This window comes from Lycorma delicatula, chromosome 4 (assembly GCF_047948215.1).
Source record: "Lycorma delicatula isolate Av1 chromosome 4, ASM4794821v1, whole genome shotgun sequence".
Taxonomy (NCBI): Eukaryota; Metazoa; Arthropoda; class Insecta; order Hemiptera; family Fulgoridae; genus Lycorma; species Lycorma delicatula.
The window spans coordinates 161766029-161783142 of record NC_134458.1 but is presented as its reverse complement, the minus strand read 5'-3'; the positions used below and the strand labels follow the sequence as shown (position 1 = coordinate 161783142).

The 17114-nt window shown below is 30.2% G+C and overlaps 1 protein-coding gene across 3 annotated transcripts in view; it reads right to left on the bottom strand.

The window, feature by feature from the left end:
* milt (trafficking kinesin-binding protein milt) overlaps positions 1 to 17114 on the bottom strand; it is a 370892-nt gene that overhangs the window by 270340 nt on the left and 83438 nt on the right. For all 3 annotated transcript variants that reach the window (XM_075364617.1, XM_075364618.1, XM_075364619.1), the window contains one exon: positions 3651 to 3823. The gene's annotated coding sequence lies outside the window, so the exon portion shown is untranslated. The remainder of the gene's footprint in view (positions 1 to 3650; positions 3824 to 17114) is intronic.

The window sequence follows — 17114 nt, the reverse complement described above, 5'->3', positions numbered from 1 at the left end:
AGCAATGAAATCTAACTAATCATAATAAGTTGCTGAAATATATCCTTCCAAATATCAAAGGATTAATTACTACTACCCATCTATGCTTATGTATACAAATTAAAAGAAAAATATTTAAATAACAGCACCATATAATGAATAAAACCCAAAATTTGTGATTAGTATTGCAACTTTATATGAAATTATATATATCACTTAATGAATTAGTATTAGTAGCACAAAAGGAACAGTCACAAGAGATGTAACTGCATTCTTCAAAGGAAGGATACAGGTGGTGTTCTTGTACTGATTTGGATTGGTGTCAAAGATAAAATGGTTCAAAATACAAACAGACTTTTTAACAATTTATGTTTATAAATAATTTCAATAATATCTGATGATATATTGTTTATTAAAGAATTAAATTGAAATTTTTTTTATAGATTTTATGTAACAGGTTTACTTATAAAACACATCTGTATGGTTACATTTGTATCATTTTTGGACCTACACTATGAAAGACTTCTACATTCAAGACCTTTACTTTTAGAAGCAAATACAATAATATTTAATTTATATAATTCGAAACATTTGTGCTTACAAAGAATCAAATATAAACAAACACGGCTTTCTGTCATGTCATTAAACTAATGAAATTATGTTTCAAAATCCATTAAAATAAAAGGAAACCATTTTAATGTATTTATCTCATGCCAACAGCAAATTATGAACATTATTATTTGGTTTTGTCACTTATATTGCATAACTTTCATATGGACAAAGCTATAAATATAATTTTTTTTGCCACGTTGCTATTGAAGATGTAAACCAAGTTGTTATGTTGAGTGTCCTTTTTTGATATTGCTATAGGTTCAGCTCAGAATGTACAATGATTGCTTTACTGGGAATATGAGGAGACGCTATCATAAAACCATAGTAATCTCATAAATCACTGAACCTGGAATCAGGTAATAGCTATAACTTCACCTATCATGAAAAAAAAAAAAATACATGTGTATCTGGCGAAGTTAATAATAGTTAAATTAATGTTTTATCTGTCAATGAACTTAAAATATGTAAGACCTATGTAAATAAATGACATCTTTCAAAACAATGTCATGTAATCCAAAAACATTAATAATTCTAGACAGAGATAAAGACATATAATATTTATGCGTTAGGACCTACTAACCAGATTTACATGCAGTTGCTGCTACAGAAAGGGGTACATTCATACTTTACACTAACTAGCTATGAAATTTATAAAGCACATGACATAATAAGTGGCACTAACAGAGTTGATTTCTCTATGAGTAATTATTTTTATCATACAGCCATTTCCTGTAATGGATATAATGATAGCGCAAATTGTATAGAGCAGTGATTCTCAAACTTGGCACTGTGGCGCCCAGGGAGCCACAGGTTCTTCACAGGGGTGCCGTGAAATATAGTAAAAGCTTCACAATTAATTGAACCAAGACAATTATAATTATTAATTTAATCTTTATAAAGTAAAAAAATAATGAAGTTACACGAGTTTTATTTATTTTTATATCTTACTTACGACAGTTTAGTAGAGTTTACTTAGGGTAGGGCGCCATGAAAAAAATTTAATTGAAAAAGGATGCTATGACTTGGTAACGTTTGGGAACAATTGGTATAGAGGGATGTCACCTGAATTTTGATGGGTAGATTAATGATATGCAAACATTTGGTTTAGTGAACGATGTAAATAAAAATTATTTCATGCATTTTCCTAATAAAACTAGCACAGGATCTTGTTATTCTTGGAAAAGACTGCGCTGTTTTTTATTTTTACTGGTATTTTGTGTCAGGTCTCTTATAACTAGAATGGTTATTACACCTGAAGAATGTAAAACTCACAAATTTCTTCTTGACTCAAATTAATCTTTTTTTTTTAAATCTCACTTTTTATATTAGCAATTGTTACAAATAAAACATTTCTACAAAAATTAATCATACTGAATATAAAAAAAGTTTTTTTTTTACTACATAAATATTCACTGATTAACTTCTGACAAAATAATACGAGTGTTTATAAAAGAATTCCCCGGTGTTTCGGGTATTATTTAAACAGTATTTTATTTAAAGTTTTACTTACAGGAGTATATATTCTGAAAGAGTAAATTCTCAAGTTTTTTTTTGGTGTTTAATATAGTTCGATATGTGCATTATTTGTTGTCCGTCCAGACTGTAATCCAACTCTTCCCATGTACTCACCAGCATGTCGGGTGTAATGGTTGCTACAGCTGCAACAATTTTCACCTGAAGGTGGTTGATGTCATGGATTTTCTCCGAATACATGTTTTTCACATGCCCCCACAAAAAGAAATCTAGTGGTTATATCTGGGCCATGCAATCGGTCCTCCTCTTCCAAAACATGTGTTTTGAATCCGAATGTTTAATGCAGCACGGACATAGTTACTGTAATGAGGCTGAGCACCATCTAGCTGATAGAAAATTAATCTCTTTCTTCTTCAATATCATCAATTTGTGGAAAGACGTAAAGTTCGAGCATATCACAGAAATTATCTCCAATAATTGTATTCTCTACAAAAAATGGGGCCACAATACGGTCATTTATCAGTCTGCATCAAACACTGACTTTGGGAGAGTCATGATGAAGTTCAATATTTTCATGCGGTGGCTTGATCCTCAAATCTTGCTATCATGCTGATTCACTGACCTGTTAATGTGAAATGTCACCTCATCCGAAAACGACATTGTTCAAGTAGTCCTCATTTTCATCAATGTTGTTAAGCATTAAAGCTGCAAATCCCAATCTTTTCACTTTGTCATTAGGATTGATTTCATAAAAAATTTGTATCTTATATGCATATAGTCTAAGCCTCTTACACACCACTTTGTACACTGTAGATCTAGGTATTCCTAACTCTAAACTGCGCCCTGCTAATGACTTTTTTGGGCTACATGTACAAGATGCTTGGATCCATTCCACATTCTGATTAGATAAAGATGACCTGCCTAGTGATTACCCTTTAAGATATGGCCATATCTTAAAGCACCAATGTCAGTATGTTAAAGGACCAATGTATCTTTAAACTACTGCTGTATCTTAGAAGGACCTTACACTGATTAAACCATAGGAGTATCTTTTTATTCATAGACATAGCACTGTCATATTCAAGTCTATAATTATGCTGAACTGTAATAATCTATTTTGTTTTGATAAAAAAAATCACGCACTGAGCTTTCTGCTGTGGTGTTGTCATGTTTGAGAGTGAGATTGCTAATCGGATATGCAGTGAAGGTTACATAGTGGTTCGAACCATGACAAATGTTTGTGATGAAAAACTTAATATAACGAACATAAATATGAAAACTAGATGCTTTTAACAGATTCCATTATTTCATTACAATTTTATGGAACCAAGGTGTTCTTTTATAAACATCCTGTACTGTTCTTACCCAGAACTAAATAGTTTTACTTCTAATCTGTATCAGTCCAATTCCCTATCACCTACCTACCACTAACAATGAGACAATAATTGCAGCATCAAATATTTTTCTGTTTTTAAGGCATATAAAGTAAAAAAAATTAAGAAAAAAGAACTCCAAATCTTTATAGAAAACGTTAGCAGTGCGAAAAAATTGTTACAAGTAAAGTATAAATAATAGTTTTTACATACCAGTTAATGTTTGTGCGTCACAAGTAAGAAGCAATGATGTGGGGCGACTAAAGCTACTACGACTACTGCAAGCAACAGCAGCATCAGCTGCGATGGCGGTGCCGGATACTGCGTCAGCAGTGGTGGTGGAGGGACCTCCCACCTCCTCCCGGCCCGCCAGCTTGAATCAACACCTAAAAAACAAAAACAAAAATATCAACAATTTTTTTTTTATAAATATGTATATTGGAAGGATTACATAAAAAATAACACAAAAATTACAATTTAATTTTAAAGCAATAACAATATTAAGAAAAAAGAAGACATATTGTATAAGATAAGTAATAGACTGGGATGCAATTGAAGGCAGAGGCTAACAGTTAAAAATGATGCTGGATTTGCAATGCTAGACCAAGGTGCAGCATGAATTAAAAACAAGATGCAGCTAACCTTCCAAAGGTAAACTGCACAGGATGTTGCTTGTTTAAATCTGGCAGTCTACAAGAACCAATTTACTGAACATGGTATTGGCAACTGTAATACATCCCTACTTTAATTCTTTTCATTTTCTAGGATGATACTTAAAAAAATAAATTACTTGGTACTAGTCTTTTTCACCAACAATAATGGTAACTCTTACTAAAATTCCACTGAATTAAATTATATATATATCATTTTTTCTATTTTAGAGAAATTAAATTTTTTTGTGTATTTTGGGAAAAATGTGAAAACTTTTAAAGGTCTAAAGAAAAAACATTTAGCATATAATCATTTAACTATATGAAAACTAATAAAATTAATTTGATAATAGATTAATACTGCAGAGAATCATCACTTCACAGTACACAATTCCAATTGATCTACTCTACTGCTTTACTAATACATACAATGTCACAGTCATTCAAAACTTCCATATACTCCCTTCCTGATAATAATTATTAATTCACTCCAACAACTGCACCTTTGTACTTAATTACAGCTACCCTTCACTGATTATTTTTTTAATAAGAAATTATTTTTTGAACTTGCAATATTTGAAGGCTGACTGGGATTCAAACCAAAACTCCCAGGAAAAAAACAGCAGAGGCACTACTTCCCCATGGAAGGTAAACAAAGCTTCAAACAACACATGTGCGGTAAATTTCTCTACGAGGGTATATCAAATATAAACGGGATTTTTGTTCCTCAGCGTCTATGGTTGGTAGGACTGGGCTCGCGCTTCTATATGCTTGGGTGAGGTCATTAGGAGTGGGGAGAGCCGGCCGGCCATTCCACACTCCCAACCAATTCGTCAGTATTGCTCACGATGTCGGAGCAACAGGTGACCCTTGCACTGCGCGACGCATAATTATAAAATTGCTTGCTCGTGGAGTTCAAGCGACGGAAATTTTCCGGAGATTGACTGCACAGTTTGGGGATCAAACAATGTCAAGGACTCGTGTGTTTGCTTGGCATAAAGAGTTCAAAGAAGGACGAGAACGAGTGGAAAATCAGGAACACGATCGCTGTCCTCGGACCAGCATTACAGACGAAAAACTCAGGCGGTTCGAGACATATTGAAGAAGATCGACGGGTGAGAGTATTCGAAATTGCAGAACAGGTCGGGGAATAAGTTATGGGAGCTATCAAGCGATCATCACAAACCACCTACAGTTCCGTAAAGTGTGTGCCAGATGGGCCCCTTTGACCGATCAGAAGTTGACGTTTGGAGATCTGTCAGAGGCTTACAGCAAGGTTTGCAAAAGGCGATGGATTTTTTAGTCTGATTGTCATCTGTGACGAAACGTGGGTCCACCACTACACTCCCCAGTCGAAACAGGCCAGTATGGAGTGGCGGGGAGAAAAGTGGGGACAGCTCTAGTGAAAGCCAAGACTCGACTGTCAGGCAAGGTTTCTTCAACCGTTTTTTTCGACCGGCGAGCCATTTTCCTTATTGATTTTTTGCATGAGCGACGCACAATCAATGCTACTTACTATTACATGCTGTTGAATGAGGTGAGGGCTGCATATCGCCACAAAAGACGAAACCAACCAATTCCAGAGGCCATCCTCCTCAACGACAACGTCAAGCCCCATACTGCAGCTCTAACGGTCTCAAAGCTAGAAGAAATGCATTGGACTCAACGTAATCATTCTCCCTACAGCCCGGACCTATCGCCCTGAAATGTTCACTTGTTTGGGCCGCTTAAAGAAGCACTAGGAGGGCAATGATTTGAAGGTGTGGAGGGATTCGTGCGCAATTGGCTCCTGACGCAACCAGCTTCATGCTGCGATAAAAAAACCTTTCTTCTCGCTGGGAAAAATGTATTTCTAAAGCGGAAAGACTGTAGAAAAATAAATTATATTTGCCTTCTATTTTTCAATAAATAAATTAAAAAATAAAATAAAATCCTGTTTATATCTGACTGACCCTCGTATTTACACAAATTATTGAACCATTTAAAGAATCTTCTTGCTAATTTATTTAAAATACAGTACAAAGATTTTCATTTACAGAAACGGTATTACTCGGTTAATGAATTTTTAAACAATATTAATTAGACAGTTACACAAAAATAACCTAAATTGTTTTCATCCCATTCAACATTTACATAAATATGTGTTCAAATAATTTTCATTGGTATCTTCTGAATTTTGATAATTATGTAGTTATTTTTTGTACTTAGTATCTTCATCTACTTTAATATTATTATTTCATGTATTTATATTTTAAATAATTAATATGAATTTTAATCAAATCTATTCTTTTATTTTATAATTATCTGTGCATTTTTAATGCTGCTTTGATCACGATTTTATTGCAGTTTCCCTTGGTCCATCCAGGCAAATTTTGGGGCGATTTTTATTTTATCTGTGGAATACCATAACTACCTATTCCTTACATGATCTATATATGTACTAATGAGAATAAAAAAATTACTTATTTTATTATCAACATCAGGAACCATTTTTATTGATGCTATTATATAATTGATTTTGTTTAGATTTGAATGCTTTCATGAATGTATTTACACCTTGCTGAGGTTTAATTACGAATAAAATTCAATCCATAATACATTTTATTAACAAAAATCATATTAAAAAAAGTGGTTGTAGAAAACACAACTAAAACGGTTATCTGTGGTAACCTAAAAAGCATATTTATTCTGATATATCAATCAACTAAATTATAAAATTATTAAAAGAAACATTTAGCTAATAAACACAAAGAAATTAATGCGATAAACAGTATCATAATTGCAATAACCAAGAGATAATCGTAATCAGAAATATTTCCATTTTATAATAAATCTGATAATTTAACTACGTTATAAGTTCACCAATATCAGTCATAAGGTCTGATATAAAAAAAATTTTTTTTTTTAATGAACAATGTCCAGTGAGCACAGTGCATGCAAAATACTTGACTATAGATTAAATAAGTAGATGGCATTTTGGAATGTTACAATCTTGTTATACAAAATGACTTCACAGTATTGTATTAACAAATTAAATATCATTAAATTATTCCTGCAAAATTGTAATGAATTGTAACAATAATTCTCATATAACAAGAAAGGAAATACCTACAAAAGCTGTTATCAAAACTGGAGAGCAAGTCTTGTCATAAGTCAGATATAAATCAAAATAACATACAAAATTAGTTTTTTATATAAGGGGTAGGGTACACAAAAACAGAAGCTGACACAGGAAACAAAACCAAAAATTTTAATTATAATGTCACAAAATTTAAAACAACATGTGTAAAAAAAATAATAAAAATTAAAGAAAAAGAAATTACACAACTGACTCATTCACTCCTGCTAGCCACTCTAACTTGCACATCAGAGAAGAAGTACATATTACTGTCAAAGAGGTTGATTATCACAAAGAAATACACTCTACTAACTGGATTTTAAATTTTATCTGCTGTTTTTGAAATTATGATTAAAAATCAAGTTTTATCATGGAGTCATTTTAATTAAAAATGATCGACTTCCTTAATTATTATAAAATTTTAAATGTATCTGTTAAATACAACTGAATAATTCTCTGTAATATATATATATATATATATATATATTCATATGAGAAATAATAATTAAGTAGATTTATAAAAACCTTGGACAAGTGAAAATAATTATGAAACAAAAATAAAACTACGAACTAAACAAGATAATTAACATAAATTAGAAAAACAAGAAACTAAGAAATGCAAAATGGATAATACTGCTTATTATCATGATAAGTATAATATATACTTGACACGGTATATATTATGTACGACATGGTACATAATGAATTTTTTCAAAGTACTTGTCAAGAAATGTTAAAAGTACCAAATTAATAAAAACCAAGGACATAAACAATAAATAAAAAACGAAATACCTTGTCATTAATTTTTTTCATTGCAATGGAATAACAATGACATTATAAAATTACTCAAACAAAAAGCGATCAAATTAATTTAAACAAAAGAATCTTGTATGAGATTCAAATACAAGAATGAGTCGGCAATTATCCTCAATGCAACTACAAATTTTATTTCAATACAATTAATAAACTTATAATAACACAATCTTTCAACACAGCTCCTTGCTTTATAACAGACTTTTCCATCAGTGAACAAGTTTCTTTATATCAGAAAAAAAGTTTTTTGGTCGAGCAACATCCACACTTGCACCACTTCTTTTAGTTCTTGGTCCAAGGTTAATGCATTCATTATCATAGCAAACCAAGTTTTGTTGAGAAATGTCGCAGTGCATTTCTTTATACACCATTGTGAGTTGTTTTGGAACCTACGTTGCACAAACAAGGTTAAGCCTAATGTATATGATTTCAATAGCAGAGCCATGACTTATTTGTAAACCATTTGCCAATTCATCAGTAGTCATTCATGTGTTTTTTAATACTATGACATGCACGCATTCAAAGTTGTAATTGTAGGTAGGTGTTGGACACTGCTCTTCTTTGGTGTAAACTGAAAGAAGAGTGGCTGTGGTTAACGTTACAGTTGGGACAGCAGAACCGATACAGTTAAAACAATATAACTGATTTCAAATCTACACAAAAGAATTAAGTCGGAAACAAAACATAGCATCGGCATGTAAAAACAGCAGTGTAGTTAACAGAAAAACAAATGAAGATATATTACAGATAATTATTGACTCGCCCATGTATAATAAACAGTATTGAAGAAAAAAAAAATAATGCAGTTTTCTGTTAAAATGTACTAAGTAAAACATTTCTAAAGATATTAAAAAAATACACAATAACTTATATAATTGTGGTATATTCTAGTAACTAATAACAGATTAATTAAATTCTAATATAATATCAATGATTATACTTCACAATAAAGTAATAATATATTACACAAATATAATTCATTTTATTAAATTACTTTTACAACTCAATAACCTCTCAAATCATTTCCATCTAATTATATATCAATTGAACACAATACTGTACCTAAGCAATTAAGAAATTGCATAACATCTGGCAAAAACCAACAACATTACAACAAATTTGAACAATACCTTGTAAATTGATACTATTTATTAATTTTATTCTCAGAATCATTTTACTCTATATTATGAAAAAACAGGACAAGAAAAAATATTATTTAAAGGGAAATATGATAATGGTCATATAAGCATGTATAAGAAGCCTATGATAATGGTCATATAAGCATGTATAAGAAGCCTGCCTTTACGTAATAAGTACATGAGCCTTAGTGTGAGGTTGTGTGAAGCAACTAAAAATAGTAGACATTTTCCGTACAGGTGTTACATAGCCAACTCATTTGCAGGTAGTTTTGCAAACATGCAAGCAATAAGGATACAGTAACTCTATAAGACCCATAACATCCAGGAGGCTTCCAAGTAAAGCTTGCAAATTTACCCAATCCAAGAAAGAAGAATCAAGTTTAAGAGAAAGCTGAATGAAGATCGTAAAGTAGTATTGAGAAAGAACCACAGAAAAACCCAAACCTACCAAAAAGAGTAATTCAAGGATCCTTAAAGTAGTGTATGCCTATCTTGCCTGCAATTCATTGGGAAATCAGGGTATCATATTATGATAGAAGAAAATAATTACTAATCAACAGTTTTCCATCGACCAATTCACAAGTAAGTTTAATAATAAATATATACAAAATTGCTTTTCTTTTAGATCCTAAAATATCACCTGAAAATAGAATCTGGCTTCCTTAAAGAAAACCTTCATACATCTCAATAATTTCACAGTATGTAGAATTATCTGAATGAACTGTAACTGTTCATGCAGATTCCCTCCCACTAAAGGGTCCAGCTAGCAACAAGTTCAACTATTTATAACACTAATAAATGAGACAAATTACAACTACACAGGTTGGTAAAAATGGAAAGTTCCATTTTTAATAAGATCTGTAATCTAACGTACAAAAAACTCAGTTAACATTAGAATCACTAAAATTAAACAGAATTTTGGAAACAAAAATCAGACGATTTAATATGCTGGTTATAAAAATCAATAAATTTGGTGTAAACCTAAATATACTCTGGGGTTCATATTAAACAGTTATCCATTCTCAGGCAAGTCCCTTAAATCATCTCAGAATTCTCTTCTATTTCTGGTTAAACTCTGAGTTCCTTATTACTTATAGATCAAATTCTTTTTTTACAGCTTATTATAATTTTTTTCTCCCTCTATGAATCATGAGACCTTGCCGATGGTGAGGGGGCTTGGGTGCTCAGTGATACAAAGTAGCTGGACCGGGTGCAACCCTATTGGATGGGTATCTGTTGAGAGCCAGACTAACGAATAATTCCTGAAAGAGGGCAGCAGCTCTTTCAGCAGTTAAGGGCGTATGTCAGGAGGACTTAAACGGCCATATTAACATCACTCAATCTTCTGAGTACTGCGAAGCTGAAAGCAATGGAAAACCATAGCTGCTTTTTTCCCAAGAAAATGTAGCTCATCTGCACACATGTTCATTCAGTGAGAAGAGTTACCGAACCATGGTTAGGAATGCATGGGAACGAAAGGGCACGGTCAATCATTCTCACGCTCAACTGGGATCTAGTCTGGCAGGTAAAGAAGATAAAAGTATAAATACTCCGGGGAAGACCAATTAAAGATCAGTTCCACGAGGAGAGTATGCGATGCGAGTTCTGTGAATCAGTCTGCGAGAGTATTCTGCAAGATCAGTGAAAGGGCGAATTTCGAGTGCAGGTTCGATGCAATTAAGGTAACGTCACAAGTAATGGTTCAGTGAGTTACTGTAAGACTGTAAATGAAAGAGATGATGTACTAAATTTCATTCATAATCTGTTAGGGTAGCTTTATTTGTGAATTGCAAATATATTTACAGTAAAAGAACTTTATACTTGTCTTACCTATTGTACTATTGTTGTTAATACAAGACTAGTGGTTAAAAGTGTTAAGACTAGCAGTCATGCTGTCTTTTGTCAATGGGACTGAATTTTGGTTTTCATTTTTCATCTACCTGTGAATAAATCCTGACGATTACTTTAAATTCTGTTTTGTATGTAATCTATGTTTATTATTATTATTATTATTATTGTTTACTGTTGCCATTATTCTAATTATTATTACTATTATTCTGATTATTACTGTGGTTGTGATTACTATACTTTTTTTTTATTATTTGTTTTATGATTGTCGTATTATTATTACTATTGTCATTATTATTGATTTGTCTGGTTTTACTTATGTTTTTAAACCAATAACTTGTATTTACACAAACATTGTCAAATGTCAATCTCTCAATATCCTGATCGAGCCGCGAACATGCGACAGTATACTATCTTGATTATCTACTTTCATACATAAGTTTTTTATAAAAATATTGTTCAGTAATATTATTAATTTTCTTTTTTCAAAAGTACGAGTATTATATCCATACCATTTAATTACATTTATCTTTATATAATTTATCTATAATATGTCTCAATATGAAAAACTTACTGATCGAGGTGAATAAATTTTATTATTTTTAATTTTTAAATAATTAGAAATAGTTATATTATTAAACTTTTTTTTATATTTAATATTTGAATTTATTTAAAAAAATTTTTTTTAATGATTTTGAATGCTAATTTACTAAGTTCAATGTTTATGAATTTGCAGTCAAGCATACTAGCAGTATAACAAACTAGTACGCGTATCTGAAATAATAAAAATTTTAATACTTATTACTCTTACTGCTAGTAATTATGACAGCTTTTTGGTAAAAATTACAAACACTAAGTGTTATAATTTTTATTATTGTTGGTAATAGTTTGTTATTAGTCTACTATGAACACACGCGCGCGCGAAGTAACCCCCACAGCTAACAGAATTAAAATGTTTAAAGTATTGTAATCCCTTGCAGTTTTTTAAAATCTAATTTCACCCTGGTTTTTCAGTGTCATCTAATCAGAAGAGACATACACCTTAGATTTTTCATAGACTAAACTGAATAAGGTATGCTCTGAAGTAGCGCTTTCTATGATCAATTGCAAGTTTTTTTTTTGGATAATCTATCTAATCAGTTTTAATACCTACCAAGATAAAAATCTTTAAAGAATGATAAAGAAGCTGGGCACCTTGCTGCTCCGTGGCATTATTATTATTATAAAGTAATACATTAAAAAAGATCGGCTAAACCTATTCAATTTACAACACGTCTCGCTCCAATGCCCTTTTTTCTCTTTTCTTTCATACCTCGGCTAAAATGCATGCTCAAAACCTATTTTCAATTGATATTTCTGAGAAAAACAAACTTGGGCTGTTCCTCAATTAAGGAATAAATGAGGAGTTTTTGAGGATTTCTCAGAGGAGACTCAAGTTTGGAGTCCAATGATACTCGATGACAAATTTGTTTGTCATTCTGAGCAGAAAAAAAAAACAGCCCGATCTGTTTAGAAGAACACCCGGACAGAATGGAAATGGGAATTCAGTCCAATTGCTTTAATATTTAATATGATAAACAAATAAAAAATTGTATTTAATTTAATAACGATTGCATGTAAATTTCAAACTAATATTACTTTATTAATTAAAAATTAACAATTGTTTTGAAAAAATAAAGGACACAAAGACGTAATATAACTAAAAATTATATTATGGGTGTAACTGACTGATTTTTAATAAACCATTATAATTTAAATATGTAAGATTATTTTAGCAGTATCTGAATAAAATTAATGCATTAGATTAGACATAATTTTATTTTGAAAATAGTGTATTTTGAGCAATGGCAAGCAAGTTAGAAATCATTCAGTGTGTGTACGTGCACACAAACATGTTCAATTAGTATTGCGATTTATTAGATTTTTTATTAATGTAAGTGACAATAAACAATTATTATCTTGAATAGAACAAGTGTGAGTAAAAATGCACACTCACTATCTCTCTAGAATATACAATCTATCTTATCATAAAAAATAATTTAATGTTTAAAAAATCACATCCACTTTTATTGAGAAAATAAGACAAAATTTAAGTCAGTGTATGTGAAGTCTACCTACACTTTTATAACCATTATTAAATAAAATGAGTAATTTTTTTTTACCAAGACTATATATCCAATGCACATCAAATTAAAACATGTATAGCAATTAATGTAATAACGTTAAAGGACGACCAATTAAAATTTGCTTCTCAATAACTGAAACTATAAAAAAGTATTAATTATAAGAAGTTACACATGTGCGAACGATAACACAATATCCTCTCCTACTAGTGAATAAATAACTTCCAACCTTTTGTTTGAAAAATTATTTCTTCTCTAAGAAAAATTTTATTTATAGCCAGATATGAATTTTTTATGGAATTCTGTGGAGAGAATGTAAAAATCCCCAAATGTTGAAAGAATGCTTAAAAATCTTGCCCACTAGAGAGAAAAAAGCAGAATAAAAAGAAAGAATTGTCAACTTAAGGTCTGGTAGCAGAAATTATTTATTAATTATTATCGTTATGCACTTACTTATCCATCATGGCAGATAGATATCAGCAATAATGAATATATTCTTGTCAAATAATGATTGAAAAAATTAAGTAAATAATTTTAAAAAATATATAAAAAAGGCCAAACATGAATAACAAATTTTCCTTCAATCCAAGAGCACCTGACAATAAAAATGGCAATAAAGTGATTCAAAACACAAAAATAGGAATTAGTGAAAGTGTTATCACTTAACCGAAACAATTTTTTTTTTATTTCACAATAAATTGAACAAAAGAAAAAAACTGAGTCAAACTTTAGAATAATCCAAGAAATAATTTTTATGTAATTTTACTGGAGAAAATTTGATTTTTTTTGTTTTTAATTTAAAATATTAGTTTACTATATTTTTATAAAATATATTTTTGTTGACTTCATAATTTAAATAATAAAAGCATATTATTTTAAAGTTATATCTTATTTTTTAATTATTAATGGAACAATTAATTATCATAAACAGTTCCTGATTTACTCAATTAATCCTTTACACTTTCTTTTTTTTAAGAGTATCAGATGTCATGATATATAATATGTGGTCAATTATTGTACTAGATTGTGAAGTACTTCAGGTATAAAAACAATTTCAAGCTGAATACAGTATTATATTGCCAGAATAAGAAATTGCATCATTAAAAAATTAAAAAAAAAAAGAAATAATTTATACAGAAGGCAGACAAGAGCACTAATTACCAAAGGCAGGCTTATAACATAGATTTTGTTATGTTTTTATACCTAGGTATTATATAACTAGGAAGTATTGTACATGATAATATAGTAAGGCTAGCAATTATAGCAATGTAGTATTCCATAAGCATTCACTTTTATACTCTTCAATATTCCCTGACTCATCATACGAGTTAATAAACTCGGATGTATACTGTAGTAATTGGGTTTAATTACTGTAAATTAACAAATAACTAAAACAATATTACACAAAGAAAAAATTTATGAGGAAAATAAGATAATATTTACTCAACATTACATTAATAACAAGATTTTATGAACAAATATATATATAAAACTGAAAATTCTTGTTTTGCTTTAAAAACAATTATGAGAAATAATGGCAAACAAATGTTAAATTATAAGTCGATGTAAAACTTCAATATTAATAGAAACCAACTGATTTATATTTTTAAAAAATGGGTACTTACGTATTAACACCACCGCAGCTACAGCTTTATTTAAAAACAAAGTAGTCAATCGGATTTCGATTGACTACTTTGTTAAATAAATACTCAAAAAATTACGGTGTTAATTAGTCTAGGTTAGCGAGCGAAGCGAACGTAGGTTAAGTTTGGTTAAATAAAATAAATAAATATAAATAACCATTTATTAAAATTAATAAAGAGACTGTTTTGAATCTATGTTAAACTCTACATCGGCCCATTTTCCACCAAAATCCGATTGGCTACTTCGTTTTTAAATAAAGCTGTAGCTGCGGTGGCGTTAATACGTAAGTACAAAAAAATGTTGGTAACAGAAATAACAGCAAAATAATTTAAAATGGTTGTGTATAGAAAAGTTTGATTTTATGTTGTTAAAATGACTGACTGAATTTAATATAATTCAGAACTACATCAAGGCTTTGCTTCATGAACCTAACAATGAATGAGCAGTCCATATAATGATGTGGAAATCTCAGATATCTCTGATATAATTCGTTTAGTCAGGAACTTTAAATTGCTGTACCCTTTCTTAAATGACAATATATACCTAAACGTGTTATAGACCCGGATTTGTTGTTAATTAGAACCTAATAACAGAACTATGATGAGGAGGCAGAAATAAGAAACCGATTTAAATTCACCTGGCTCAACTAAGACGTGATGTCAAGCACCCATCAGTTAAAGCTTTAGCCACACTACTCTAGTACAATTTAATGATGCTGGAATAAACCCGAGGTTTAATTTAACAATTTTTAAACATTATTTTACTATTTAAGTGGTACTGACAAATAGAGATTTCATCAAGATATTGATAAATTTTAATGTAAATTTTAAAAATAAAGCAACAATTGTAATCATGAATGAAATTTAGAAAGTTTATTAATAGTAAGTAACATGGAAGTAGTTGGCTTTCATGAAACGCATAAAAATCCTACAAAAATTGATTAGACCAATCAATATTTATACAAAAATAAAATTATGCAGCCAATATGTTCCGACGTTTTTCAAACTGAATTAGATTTATAATTCGTATATTACAATAGCTATATATAATTTAGTAAAAATTACTTTTTAAATTTTACTATAATTTCCAAACGCTATAAGTCTCAATATTTAATGAGCAAGTTAATAAGTAATTATAAAATGAATTTTCTGTACATTCATTGCAATCCACATGCATCTCTGATGTGGATACCATTATCTAACTTCTCTTTCATTTAAATAAATATAAACAGATTAATGAATACTTAATTTACTCATTTTTTTTCCAGGAAATAGATCAGATTAGATTACATGAAGAATAGCAGGCCTGACTTGGCCATTATTTTGAGATTTTGTGCAATCGCCAAACAGTAAAATGGGTCAGTTCTACTCCCACTAACTCCAATGTACAAGCTGATGCAGGACTGATGACAGAAGGTGCCAGGATATGCCACAATTGGAACCAATGCTATGGTTCACCCGCTTATTAATACTCATCGACAGGATAAGGATAACAAAATATGGAAAAAAGAAAGTGATGATCGACCAACATAAAAAAAATGACTCTGATCAAGGTATTTACCATCCTATCTAGAATCATTTTAAAATGCAAATCCCAACATAAATCAAAAGTCAGTGCATGAATTTTAAAGCGAGTCATTTTCTTCAGAATATGAAAACTAGCTATTGTGTTGTTCTTTACAGAAGAAATTAAGTAAAATGGGTAATTTATAGCAACAATAACAATGATTTCACAATTACTAAATTATGATTTTTTTTATAATTTACACCAATAGGGCAAATACTCATACATTATTAAACTATATATTAATTATATGGAGTTGAATTAACCAGTTCTAATTTACCCAGGGACTAGATAAAAAAAATATAATTTTATTTTATAAAATTAATTTTGAATACTTATTACATGGTTATTTTATTTATTTTTGACTGATGAATTAATTGACCACAGAAGCTTACAAAGACAGATGTATGTGGAAATATGAATATGGAAATTTATAGCGTATGAAAAATACCAAGCCTGTTTGGGATTCGAACCCGGGACCTCTGGATTAAAGGTGTTTTACCACTTTACCATGGAGATCAGCAGAGATTAATTTATTTATTTTATTTTATGTTTCTGGTTTAGAAGGGTGCTTTTGAAGTATCATCTGGTCATTTAATTCATTTTAAACAGATAAAGTATCCATTAAATCAGTATTAAAATGAGAATGACCGAGAATATACAGCTGTTGTTGATTTTAAAGGAAAAATTAATTAATCAATCAAAACTGCAGCACAGATAAGATTAAACTTAATTGAAAATGTTTATCCAAATCAACTGTAGCACTAGAACTTGAAAGT